General features: G+C 36.1%; 1 long non-coding RNA gene across 1 annotated transcript; it reads left to right on the top strand.

The window, feature by feature from the left end:
• Nucleotides 1–2,650: 2,650 nt before the first annotated feature.
• On the top strand, nucleotides 2,651–4,274 carry LOC135289155 (uncharacterized). Its single transcript, XR_010351953.1, has 3 exons — nucleotides 2,651–2,766; nucleotides 3,241–3,348; nucleotides 4,130–4,274. It is a non-coding gene; the product is annotated as an uncharacterized LOC135289155 (long non-coding RNA).
• Nucleotides 4,275–14,179: the final 9,905 nt, after the last annotated feature.

Raw genomic sequence — 14,179 nt, 5'->3', positions numbered from 1 at the left:
AACATGTTTTACAGTTTAAATGTCAAAATAGGTGCTGTTTTGTTTGTGGGTTTTGGTTTTTTGTTTGGGTTTTGTTTTTTTTGTGATTGAATACACAGTACTGAAATAGATTTCAGTGTTGTGATATCTGAGTAATAGGTTTGGGCAACGCTTAATATTAAAAACTGCCAGAAACACAATTAAGACGAGATTACTTATTTAGCTCCTTATTCACTAACTGTTAGCAAAATGAAGTCTGAAATGGAGCCTCCCTTCTTTCCCCAGCTCCATTAACACTGACTGCCACTTTTGATTTGTGCAAGGCTAAATCATTGAACACCATTTCCCTTAATTCCCCACTGTTTTTTTCTTGCATATATCTTTTAGCTATCTGATTTATGAATGTGCTGGTTTGGCACCACCTGGTTTTTGGTGGTGGGGGAACCACAGAGGTAGTTTCTGTGAGAAGATGCTAAAAGCTTCCACCATATCTGACAGAGCCAGCCTCTGATGGCTCTGAAGGTGGACACGCTGATGGCCCAGTTAGAGAGGTTGGTAAAGCCACTTGATGATGTATTTAAGAAGAAAATCGAAACAGTGCAGGCACAGTTTTTTTTGTGCTGGGGTCATGTCCAGAGTGGCACATGGCAATGCATCGCCGCAGCCCCTGCCATCTTGGATGTAAACACACCATGAGTCTTTCCTGCTTGGCTTTCCCTAGCCAACTGCAGTACAGGTGGAAGGGCAGGGGTGGCGGCAGCAGCTTCCCCTTCCCGGCGCCTCACATGAAGAGAGGCATTAAATAGTGCCAGCACTGTGGCGGCCACTACTACCCACATGATGGCAATGGGGCCTTCTGGGCAATAGAGGAAGCATGATGAGCAATTCCCTGATGTGGAACCTAGATGAGATCAAATTCTTGGTGCTGTGGGATCTTGCAAAAATCTTTGAATTGGTAGAACTTGTTGACAATAGTGCCTGCAAATAGCAGTTTTTCTTCTAGAGAAGAGGAGGAAGAGAGACACATGAGGGAAAACAACATGGTGACACCAAGATCAGTGGAAAAGAGCAAGAGGGAGGTGGTGCTTCAAGCATCTGAGGTGAGATTCCTTAACAAGCTCTGGTGAGGACTGTGATAAAACAAACTGTTCCCCTGTAATGCATGAAGTCCACAGGGGATGCAGAGATCCACTCACAGCCCAAGGGAAGTGTTCACTCCGCAGTGGGTGGATATTAGAGAAAGCTGTAATCTAGTGGGAGACCTGAACAGAGAAAGAGAGAGACTCTGCTTCCAGAAAAAGACAGCCAGGGCCCTTACTTCCAAACTAGAGCAACCTGTCCTTAAAAGATGACACCCCGTGGGTGAGTGACCCATGCTGCACTGTCCATGCACATGCTTCTACTCTTGTGGAGTGCTGTTTACCAGCTTAATTCAAAGATAATAGGATCTAAATATGGTTTTTAAGAGCTTTGCTGACTGAGAGCATGGCTGATAGAGAAAGTGTTAGGTAGGTTTAGATAATGTTTTTGATGTAATATTCTCTTTTGACAACAAGCCTATTGTTTCTAAAAAATATAGAAAGAAAAAAAAAAGATAAATGAGTGTTGATAGCTGGTTTTTTAAATCTCAGTACAAATTGTTTTTAATTTTTTTTTTAAATCCTTGTTTGGACATGAACTGTATGTGAAGTAACATGTCTACTGGTCAGGATCTAAAAACATGAATTTTCCCTTTAATGTGAAAGTGTACTGCATAAATAATTGTCCTTAGAGATTAAAGTATGGTGAGGACTGTAAGCTTACAAATGCAGTTTCTAGTTCATGGTCAGGAATGTAACTGGACATGCTGATACTATTTGGGAGCTAGGGTGTCTAGCTAAAACATCCTTCCCACAAAAATCAAGAATATTTATGAAGCTAAGATGCTGTGTGAAGATATTTAATACATGCATGCATATCAAAATAACCAGATCTTGATGTTACTTAATCTAAAACATTTTGTGACCTTGTAAGTGATCCCATTACCTTTTTATCTTTTTTTCTGTTCATGATTGGCTTGATATTGGCTGGCTGCCTCTAATTCATTCCTCCTTCTTATAGGTGAGGGGACTGTAAATATGATGGGAAATTTTGGATGGAGATATAGACAGGAAAAACTCTTACCAAATAATGTCACAGGTGACAGGGACTAAACTTAGGCAAGATTAATTTATTTCCAATTAAAAATAGATTAAACCAGTGATAAATAAAGTCAAAACTAAAAAATCCATTTTCTGTCCATCCTCCCTTCTTCCTAGGCTTAACTTCTTCCTTCATAAGTCCTCCACTTCCTCCTGCAGCTTCCTCCCCTATCCCACTAGTGGATAAAATCAATTGTTTATGGCGTCACCCTTTCCCTATGTAACAAGTGAGCTTTCCCCTCTTCTGTTTTGCTCGTGCTTCCATTCCTTTACTTCTATTCTTCTCAGTCTTAATTTGTGTGAAGATGGATTGTAGGAGAATAGAGATAGTGCTGAAGGCAATCTCACCCCTGAAGAGTTGCAGCTGTATTAATTACCAAAGATTAGGAACAGCCCTGTCCTTAATAGGCCACAGCTATGTCCTGTAAGGATGTGTTTTATAAAGGAGTGGGTTAGCTGGTTGAGAGGAGTTGGGATTTGTTGGTTGTGCTGTGAGAAGGAAGGGTCAGGTGGTTGTGCAAGGGACAGGAAGGAGCTGGCCATACAGAATAAAGAGAAAAGGAGTCAGTGTTGTGAGGAGCTGCCCATGGGAACTCACTAAGAGAAGGTATGAAAATTTTACAGTAAGATAATAAACTGGTGATGACAGTTTTCATCCATCCATTGGTGCCAAGAAACAATGCCAACAATTGGTGGCCTGTACAGGGATGAGTCCTGACATTAATTATATCAATGATCTTAATAATATTTATTGTCATAACTTTAACTCATTGCGTGAAGGTTTAAAACAGCAGTAGAAAATATTTCTCTGACATCAGTAACAGTAAACTGTCCACTAGAGGTTTATGCTGTGTGTGCCTCTGCTCCAATGGCATTAGTTTCTCCCTATACATATCCTTCCCTTCTATGACAGACACTTGAGTATCCCAGGATGTTTGACACTGGGGCTCTCTCTCCCAAAAGGAGCAAGATGGGCTTGGAATTCTGCAGTTATGTTTACAGGGACTGTAAACAAGAAACAGCAATAGAATCTGATTCCCAGAGCAAATAAAAAGCATGTATCATGATTTCCTTTTACAAGGAAAGAAGTGTAGAATGCTACTCTTCTGGGAAGGTTTTCAAAAGTAATTTTGAAAACAAAAAGCATATGATCAATTTCTGGAGAAGGCAGCTGAAAACTCATAGGCAGGTAAGACAATAAATTTGTGGTTTTTATAAATTTAACTTCTGTTTTTGAAGGTAGGATTTTCAAATGGTATGTTCATCAGGTTTATCATTGTTTTCAGGAGGAATTTTAAATATATTTTAAATTTTAAAAACATTTTCATTGTATAAGCTGAGGAAAGTAGATTTTTACATAGTAGTATTTGACAGTAGTTAATGATTGTTAACTTTTTCATGCAGTACTTTTACACTCCTGCTGTGTACATATATAATGATAAATAAAAAAGTTGCTACTTAGAAAACATAAAAGAAATAGAAGAACTTATTATGTAACAGAGTTAGGTTGCTATAAAAAATATCTAGTACAGAAATTTCTGTATACTTGCATCTAATGTCCTCGTGGAAGCAATGAGAGCCAAGAAATCCAAGACTTTATGTGTAAATTCAAAGAGAGGAACTGCATAAAAATAGCCTAGGGAGTTCAAAAAAATGCATAAGAAAGTTGGCGTGATTAAATTGCTGAGTCGTAGAAAATATTTAATTCAAGAAGACATCATTCAGGAAAGTGAAGTTGTGTGCAGATGAAGAAAATGAAAGGAGTGAAAACTTCTACCAGGTTAAATATAAAATGCAGACCAAATACAGAGCTGGATAACAACTTTAAAAAGACATAAAAGTCATAAATTCTTTCCCAAAGGCAACAGAGGCAGGGAACCTTTGCAGGTATGTGAAAAAATTAGCTCCCTGAAATAATAATGTAATTGCAGAAATAATAAATTAATAATTTCCATATTTATTCCATGCAGAAGAAATTGAAGAAGTCATGATTTTTGACTGCTTACAGGGAGAGCCTCAGAGGTCTGATTACAAGTTGGATGGTTGGTAGAAAGATTTGAAAAACTGGTAAAATGAATACAAGCATATTATCAATATGTTTTTTGCTCTCAAAACAGTGGAAGAATGCTCTTCATCTGCTGATAATACAGAAAGTAGGACTCTAAACTGAGCTATAAGACTCAAATTCTTTCCTATGGCTGAGGCTCTTTCAGCTCATGCGGCTGCATGTTAGGTACTTGGCATTCTGTTTTCTATTTATTTCGGATAGATGAACAAGTGTCCAGACAAGACCAATCTTCTCTTGTGATCACTGGCTAACTTTTTTTGAAGCACAGAAGTTGCACAGAAGCCCTGAGTTAAAGAAATGAAGGAACACTTTTAAAAAAACCAAACCAACAACAGCAACCTAATAGTCTGGTAGATTTATTACTCTGCAAAAAAAAAAAAAAAAAAGCCTAACCCCACCCCCAAAAAAACCCAAACGAACAAAAAATCAAAACAAAAACACCCCAAAGAAAACAAAACACCAAAACATATATTTTGAGCACAAATAGGTGCTGGTAGACTTGCTTGTATGTTCTTCTGTTTGGCACTATGTTTCTGCCTGATTTTTTCCATGGATGTGGTATTAAGAAAAACAAGGTCAACATGAAGAATTGCATGTCAATATCCTATTCAAGTGTTCTTCATAGAGATAATATTTCAATAAGCCATGCCATTTGGACAATATCAGTTTATATACAAGAAGTTTAGAATTATTCTGTATAACTGACTGTAACGATGAATAATTTTTGGTAGCTATCTTCTATAACGGAATTAATGTTATAAAGAACAAGACCCATTTTCAGTCATTTTAATAGCAAAAAAATGAGAAAAAAATATTTGTCTTCCACTCTGAAGGGCTATGGAACATAAAGGTGTCATTTACCTACAAGTTGCTTATATACACACTGGCATTTAGGATTGCAAGTAGATTTCTAAATGAAACTTTCTAGGTCTGCACTACCAATGAAACACCATCATGGCCAGGATTGAGATGTATATTTCATTTCACAGATGGTAATACATATTAAAAAAAAGGTACAGTTTTGAATCACTCCTTTAATAGGCAGATACCAGCAGTACTAATTAATGACTGTTGGAAGTATGACAGTGTGAAGAAACAGCAAAACCTACATATCAGACAATGTTACTGTTACCCAAGATTAAGATGGTATTTGCATTCATGAAAATCTCACAGCTGATTATTTAAGCTAAATACTGCATCATTCCCAACCATCTCTAACATCAGAGTAAGATTACATATATCTTCATGGGAATCTTCTGTATTCCACAATTCTAAAAATAACTTTCATTTTACTTCTTGTGTTTATTTAATAAACAGAATCAGTAAAGTAGAGCAATAACAGTAAGAAAATTTGAAAGTACAGTAGAGGAAAAATTTATATTTTTTACCTACTTATACTGTCAGAACTTATATTTTGCTCCAGAGCAGCATACCTGTCATTTGCCCTTTATATCTCAGGTTTCTAGATGTTTCTGCAAAGGAGATAGTACAGTTCTGAAGGACTCCTTCTTTAATGGACAGATTTGATTTTAAAGACTCAGCTATGTTCACATTGCAAGTGAAGTGATAGGTGACAGAGGTAGGGCAAATACTATACCAAAAATAACTGCTACAGCAGTTATTCTTGATACTGTGTTCTCTCAGCACAGTCTTTAGCTATAGGAAGTCATTTTTATTGGAAGAATAAAAATTGGTTTCCAAAAATAAACAATCAGCAACTTGCTTTATCCTCCAGCCCAAAAATCCAAAGTTATAGACAAATTTAATCACTCTTAAATAGATTTTTTTTAAAAAATACAATGACAACAACAAAAAGTTTCAATATAATTTCATGTACCACATCCTGTAAAAGTATTCAAGACCAAAAAAGTGACTCAAATGGGATATTGGGTTGAAGAAGAGTTACTACTTATAATAAAACCAACATAAAAACATCAAAGGGTTGAAGCTAAACCAAATTGAATTATTTAAAACACTCTTACTGGAAGAAGTAGAGTGCAAATGAATATGGAAAAGCAGAATTTAATTCCAGCTTTTTTTTTTCCCAGGTGAAGTGCTCATTATTCAATGGCCTTTGGTTCATAACCCAAGCTTGTGTAAAAGAGACTGATGCGGTGATTCACAGCTGACTGGTATTTAAAAGACAAAAATTAATTTTTATTCTGCTAGTGATTATTCAAGTATATAGACTGAGTCATTTATACATCTTAGAGTAAGATGACTAATGTAAAGAAAGTTGCAATATATTTCACAAATGTTATCACATATATGAATGCAGGTCCTTCCAGCTGACTAAGCCTCTTAAAACCCCAAATCCTCTCATAGAAAACCTAAAAACAAAATGTGAAATCATATTGCCAACACTAAATATCAGGACTAACATCCAGAAGATCCCTCCTGGGGACTCCTTTTCCAGTAGGGGTGTTCTATTACTCTCCCTGAATTTCCTCAAGAGGTGCCTAACTGACTAGTGTAATGGCAGAGATGTAACTGGTGAGGACTGAATATATTCATGACAGCCTTAGCCTTTCACCTTGCATAGGATAAAATCTTTTGAGAGCTTTTGCAGAGGCAGTGTAAATCCTTATAGGTGCTTTACAGTGTGCCTGCAATTATGAGTCTATCGACTCATGAGAGTAAGAGGAAATTAAGTTTGAAATGTGTGAACTGAACCAGACCATATTGGACTCCCAAAAAATATTTTCCATCACAGGCATAGAGTTTTCATTTTACTTGACAACTGACAAAAAATATATATTGGTTCCTATCACCACCTAGGAACTCCTTACAAAACTCTACCTTGAAAATATATAAAAAGTCCAAGTAACATTCAGCATTGCAATCATTGCAAGTCTGAGTCTTCATTACTCAGAAATACCACTTTATTTTGTGTCTGATACAGAACTTCTGTAGACTTCTCCAGTAATTTTTGAAGTATGGATATATCTTGATCATGTCTGAAATCTCTCTGTCTAATGTTTAGCTATATAATGGTACATACAGCACATAGACACTTTTACTTATGCAGGAAATCTTGGACTTCCATGGGTGTTTTTGATAATTCTTCAGAAGAGAAAAAAAAGTGGTTAAAACAAGCATTGAGTATTTCTATTACACACAAACCAAAACAGAATCAATTCTCAGAGTGATTATCCTATCCTCACGTGAGTCACTACGAGCTGTGTTTTTTTAATTATCCAAATCTCTGTGCATGTTTTCTGATAATACTAACATTTTTATGTGTATGTGCATTAAAAATGTGCAACAAGTTCCTATATTCTATAATTTAAAAATATATCCCCAGAACTTCAAACATTAACAAGGAATTATTGAAATATTTCCAAATAGAAGAATTTACAATCTATAATGACATTAACAGATAAGAGAAATGTTTAAACAGTAAGTTTAAACTCCTTACTTTTTGAAGATTAAAAAAAAATAACAATTAGACATTTCTGTGTACTTTATATCAAAACCTTTTTTTTACCATCATTTGGTCTGTTCAGCCTGGAGAGGAGGAAACTGATGGGAGACCTCATTGCAGTCTGCAACTTCCTCATGAGGGGAAAAGGAGGAGCAGGCACTGATCACTGTGGTAACCAGTGACAGGACAGGAGGAAATGGCCTGAAGCTGAGTCAAGGGATGTCGGAACCCAGAGCATCTCTCTGGATGCCCTGGATGTCTCAAAGCCCTGGCAGGGGCTCAGAGACCCTGGCAGGAAGCCAAAGACACCTGAATATGAGGAAATGAGAGAATTTCGGGCCTGAATGGTGAGGGGATGATATTCACTTGATAAAACTTGAATTATAATGCACTGTACAGGGGGGTTTGGAATTCTGTACATGGGTCGGGAGTCCCAAGATGGAGGGATTTGGGCGTGCCCTGTCCTTCTTCTTTCTTCTCCTTGGCATCCATGTTCGCTTTGATGTTGGCATGTGTGGATTGGTTCATAGAGAAAGCGCACTTGCCAACAAGGGCGAAAAGTATTGGAAATGAAAGGTAAATATCTTATACGCAGTTTTCACTATAAAAGAGACAACCGCCCCGTGGGCAGGGGAGAGTGCCCTTGGCTGTCTTGCTGATCAGACCTCAGCTAGACAGACAGAAAAACTTTGTAGATGAGGAACAATAAACTCAACTGAAGACCAAAAGCAAGAGTCCAGACTCCTCCTTCGAACGTGCGGCCTGTCCAGAACCACCTTTTCCCGTGCTGGGGCAGAGACAACAGCCGACCCCGGCAAAGGGAGGTTTAGGTTCGATATCAGGAAAAGGTTCTTCACCCAGAGAGTGATTGGGCATTGGAACAGGATCCCCAGGGAAGTAGTCACAGCACCAAGCCTGACACAGTTCAAGCATTGTTCGGACAATGCTCTCAGGCACATGGTGGGACTCTTTGGGAGGGTTCTATGAAAAGTGCTGAGAGTTGGACTCAATGATCCTTGTGGGTCCCTTTCAACTCAGCGTACTCTGTGATTATTTTCAGTAATTTTTGTATTGTCTCTATGTGACAAAAGGAAAGCTATATTCAGCCACCATTAATTGCACTGATAAGAACTAATTTTGGTGGAGGACATGTGGAAAACAGAAGATGATGAATGACAATTTCACCAAGGGTAAATTATGCCTGTTTCAGCCTTCTGTGATAGAGTAACTATAGCAATATAAAAGGGAATGGCTACAGATGGCACCTATCATCTGAAAGGACTTTTATACAGAGCCTCACAGCACTTTTGGAACCAAATTATAGAGGTGTGTTCTTGATAGATGCACTGTTAGATAAATAAGGAATTGGCTGGATGACATATCTGAAGAGTTACAGGGAACAGATCAATGACCAAGTGGAATCAGTAACACATCGTCATGTGTTGCTTACCCCCTCATGGGTTTGGATTGGGGCCAAAACTATTTAATATCTTCATCAGTGGCATAGTGGAATTGAGTGTGTATCACCTCAGTACCAAGGTAAAACCAAGCTGACTGACTAGAAGAAAACTGGCATGCCAGTAGGAAAGTCATGCTCTTTTGGGGGGACAATAGCACGTTTGAAGAATGGGGCATGTGAATTTTATGAAGTTCAACAAGACCCAAGTGTAAAATCCTACACCTGCACTGGGGCAATTCACAATATCAGCACAAATTAAACTTATTTGGAACAGCCCTGTGAAGAAGCCATTTGGGGTATTGGTGGGTGAAAAATTGGAATTGATCTGTCAATCTATGCTTGCAGTCCAGTGCAGCCATGTCCTGGACTGCATAAAAAGAAGTATGACAACAAGTAAGACACGACACCGTTAGAACAAGTCCAGAGGATGACACGATAATGATCAGACTGCTAGAACACCCTTCCTGTGAGAGCAGGCTGAGAGAGCTGAGGTTCAGTCAGGAGAAGAGAAGGCTCTGGGGAAATTATTAATTTTCACTGTAATAAAAGGAGCTTACTTGAAAGATGGAGAAAGACCTTTTACCGGGGCTTGTAGTGACAGGACAAGGTTAGTGGTTTCAAACTGAAAGAGGGAATATTTAGATTAGATTTTTATTGGCTATAAGAGAAGAAATTTTAACATGAGTGTAGTGAGGTATTGGAACAGGTTGCCCAGAGAAACTGTAGATGTCTCATGGTTTGAAATGTTCAAGATCAGGTTGAATAGGGCTTTGAACAACCCGATTCCATCAAAGTTGTTCCTTTCCATGGCAAGAGGATTGGAAGTTTTTTTTTTAAGAGATTGAGAACATTATGTGGGTTTCAATACAAATTAGAAGAAATTTTCTCATTCCTCTTTCTAGACTTCAATGGTTACATCAATATTACCACATCTCAAAAGTGTACACCATCCTAGGGCAGCTGACCTGACATCACGCATTTAAATTTAAAATTGCTGTTAAACAGCTTTCTCCTCACCTGCATCGCTTTGGTTGCCGTGACTAATCTGGGTACAAACCATAGGTGGGAACTATAACAGCTTTTGAAAACCTCTGCCTGATTGACCTTTCAGTCATGCAGTAGATCTAGACACAGGTAGCATTTCCCTTAAAGTCTACAGTTGAAAGGATAAGAGTTACGATGTAAGCAATTTCTGAGTTTTTTCTTAAAGAAGACTTATACAAAGATCTTTTTTCCTGTTGAACAGCAGCTCACTTACATGATTGATTAATATCTCAGGGTTTAACTAGACTTATTAGTGCAAGGTGTCTGTAGTTCAGGCCCAGTTTTGGTGCAGATAGTTTTCTTTGAAAGAGGAGTCTTCCATTACAAATTAGTAAAATGAGATAACTGGATACATGTTCTTGAAGTAATCTTTGAATGCTTTGCACATGCTCTACAAGTCCTGCTCAGATTAACATTGAAAAGACTTCTAGATGAGGCTTCCATTGATTCCCTGGGACTTTTGTGTTAGCAGGAAAATGTCACCTTCAGAAACTAGAGATGTCTTTAATCAATTCCTCTCTTGTATAGTTTTTCTTTTATCTTGTGTATTATTTTACAGTTAATTTAAAGTACAAATATTTATGTGGATTTGAAAAATGAAAGTATGAAAAAAGCTCAGAAATCAGCTGTACTTAATTTTTTAGTTATTCTCAATTTTTTTCAAGCCTATACCTTAAACTTGTCATAATTACAACATACCTAAAATATAAATAATAACAATAAAACCCATAACTTTTTCTAATTTTGATTTTTTAAAAATTTGAATAAAAATGTAAATCAGAAGGAGAGACAGCATGAGAGAAAAAAAAGGCAAATGTGCCTCTGTGATAGCTTCACAGAGAAGATACAGCCACATAAATATTTCATGCCAAGTATGAATTCAAGAGGGTTTTTCTAATATAGAACTTACAGGTACCCTGGGTGAAAATAGGATAATTTAGGAATCTTTCTGTCTTTGACTTCTTTGAGGCTAATGAATGTCTGAAACCAAGGAGATAACATTAACCAGAATATCCTGAAATTCATATTTTTGTTCTCCTCAAGATGTATAATTATATAATTCTTCAAAGCTTAATAGGATATTTCCTAAAATATGTGTCACATTTTTTAATAAAAGTTGGGGGGGGGGGGGGGGCAGGTTTGGTTTCTTTTTTAGGCCATGTCATGCCTTATCAGATCAGCTCATTTTTTTGGTGGATGACTATGTTATACTGAACGTTGTAAAAAATGTTTTGCTACTATGTGTTATATACAGTCAAAGAGCTTATTTTCATCAGTGATTAACTGTTTTATCTTTTAATTTCTCCTTCTGCCTGATTATTTTGCTCTTATATAATGAGAAAATTATAAAATCTCTACACAGATGTTCTTACAAATTTTTTCAATATTTACTTTTACTTTTTTGATATTTAGCTGAATATGGTAATTTTAGGTGGACAACTTAAACACAGTGTTAAAACAGAAGCTTTTATTATGCTTATATTGCAATTACTACAATTGATTTTATTGTTTCTCCAATGCAATACTTTCCTTCTTACAAGGAGAGTCACTCTTCCATTCTTTCATTAAATTTCTAAAGACCACTTGACTGTAACGCTCTCTATTGTGTGCCCTATAACCTGTCTGGGATTGAAATATACTTATTATCTGGTGGATAGGTCACACTTCCCTCCATTAGCTTCTGTTGTGATCACAGCAAGAAAAGATGATAGCAGAATGAGAACAGAAAGAAAAAATCAAGAGCAATATGAGATGGTTCAATTTGAATCAGCTTGTTCTCCATCGCAGAAGAGACCATTTTTAATATTTTTCAGGTTTTCAGTTCTTTTCCCATATTTAAGAGTGCACTTGACTTTTGTAATGCTAGTCACTCTTTCACCTTTAGCCATTATAATTTTCTTATTTCAATTTAAACTCACTCTGCCTTATGTTTTCAGGGTAAAACGAGCAATGATGGATTCTGTAATTTGCAATTTTTTTTCTTTTTTTTTGTATCTTCAGTTCACCTTTCCTGTAAAGCTTCATTAGCCCTAACATTTTTCATGATGTTTCTAATTAATTGTTAGACACTGGGAGACTCAGTGAAATAGTTCCATTTTTCTACTCCCTGACCACTCCAAGTGGGAATATTGGCAATATTAAGAAATCTATTTTGGGTAAAAGAAGTAAATTATTTCTCAGAAGGAGACCTGGCCTTTAGAGAGGGTGAGTAAACTGTTCGGAGGAATGGTCCAGAATGAAAGGATTCAAAAATGATAACACAGAGCCTCTCAATGAGAATGACAAAAGATTGTAAGACAAAAGAGTAATGTTGAGGCTGGAAATGAAAACATGTACTGCTCAAGCAATGAAGCCTTGAAATTATTGTTTAAGATGTCTGTCATGTCTTGTCCTAATATAGTCATAAAAGTTGATGGCAAGCTTGGTGGCACACAGCCTGAAGTATAACAGGTTTAGGTACATAAGTGCACAATGTTATGCTAAAGAAGTGGATTTGGAGCTCTGTGTGTGTGTGTGCCTGTTTATATTATGTGTACACATGCCCATGCACAGACACACATACATATATATTTTTATATGCATGTGTGTTTTTCATTTCTCAGTGAAGTTTAAGGAAAGGTGTTGGGGCACACTATGGATGACAGGTGAGGAAAAAATATGCCATATAGCTTTAATATAAAAACAAGTTTTTTATGATATTTCTGACAACTGTTGTTCATTACACATCCTAAAATTATAATGCAAGGGTGTCTTAAAGTGAATATTAAATTAATGTTTATTATTTTATTTTTTTAATCTAAAAATCTTTTTAGACTATTCTTGATGAAGGTGATAATTGACATTTAATTATGGGGACTAGGAGTATGCTAAAGGTGTAGTAAACATGATGATGCTATCAAATGTTCCTAGTAATTGTAAATCCTGAAGAGCTCCTTCTAGTAATCAAGAATTTGAATTTACTTGCAAAAATATTGAAATTTGCAATAATAGTATCTTAGCAAATGTTCAGTGTGTGCTAGTGCACTTTAAAATGTATAACCTGAAAAAATGAGAATAGTGTCATTTAACTTATATTTAATACAATTTAGTCTTCATTTTTGTGGGCATTTAAATTATATTAGCTAATGTATTTTTATTAATGGAACTCTTGCAGTGTAGCACATTCAGGTATTGAAAAATCAGGTTGCATATTTCTCTGTAATTGGCATTTGCTTGTTCATTTGGACAATAGGCTGTAAATGCACCTATGACCAGTTTCGCTACAATTACTATTATTTTTTAAAAGTTATTGCAATGCTTACGGATTTGAAAGAAACCACAAATAATGGATTCTACATTCAGTTTTTTTCCCCCATTTTTTAAGTATTTAAAAACTGAACCAAAAATATATTTCTTTTCAATAAGGAAAGAAGTAAGAGATGGTATGACTATAATGTCAGAAACAAATGTGAAGTTGACTTATCTTTTTAAAATTGGAAATATTATTATTTACATTTAATCTTCTGCAGTTTCTTGACTTCCAAATGCCTTCATCAAAAGCATCTCTCTTAACATACTTATTTAATTCTGAATGTAACCTGAAGATATGAATTATCAGGTCGTCATTATATAGCGTTGAATAGATAAATGCTGCCTTAATTGGGGAGGATTTGTTCTTCACCTGTTTTTAGTGTTTTATTTATTTGTTTAGCTTTTTTGGTTTTGGTTTGTTTTGTTTTTTGTGGGCTTTTTTGTTGTTGTTTTTTGGTGAGTTTATTTTTGTCATGTTTTTATTAAATAAAAATCACAAGTATCAAAAAATTTGTTCCCCCCTCAAAAAACCCCCAAACTACGTTTATGCTTTAGGATGAAGTACCTTCAAGATCAAATAAATCCATATGATCCAGAGAGCAACAGATTTAAAAATAGCTTTCCATAATCTATACAACACATATTCTGGGTAATGAAGAGACACTTATTTAATATTGCACATGTGGTTGATAATGAGTGAGAAATTAACTCAAAGTGCATTCTAGGTACATTTT

The sequence above is a fragment of the Passer domesticus genome, chromosome 1 (assembly GCF_036417665.1).
Source record: "Passer domesticus isolate bPasDom1 chromosome 1, bPasDom1.hap1, whole genome shotgun sequence".
Lineage (NCBI taxonomy): Eukaryota > Metazoa > Chordata > Aves > Passeriformes > Passeridae > Passer > Passer domesticus.
This window is presented reverse-complemented; position numbering and strand designations above follow the sequence as displayed.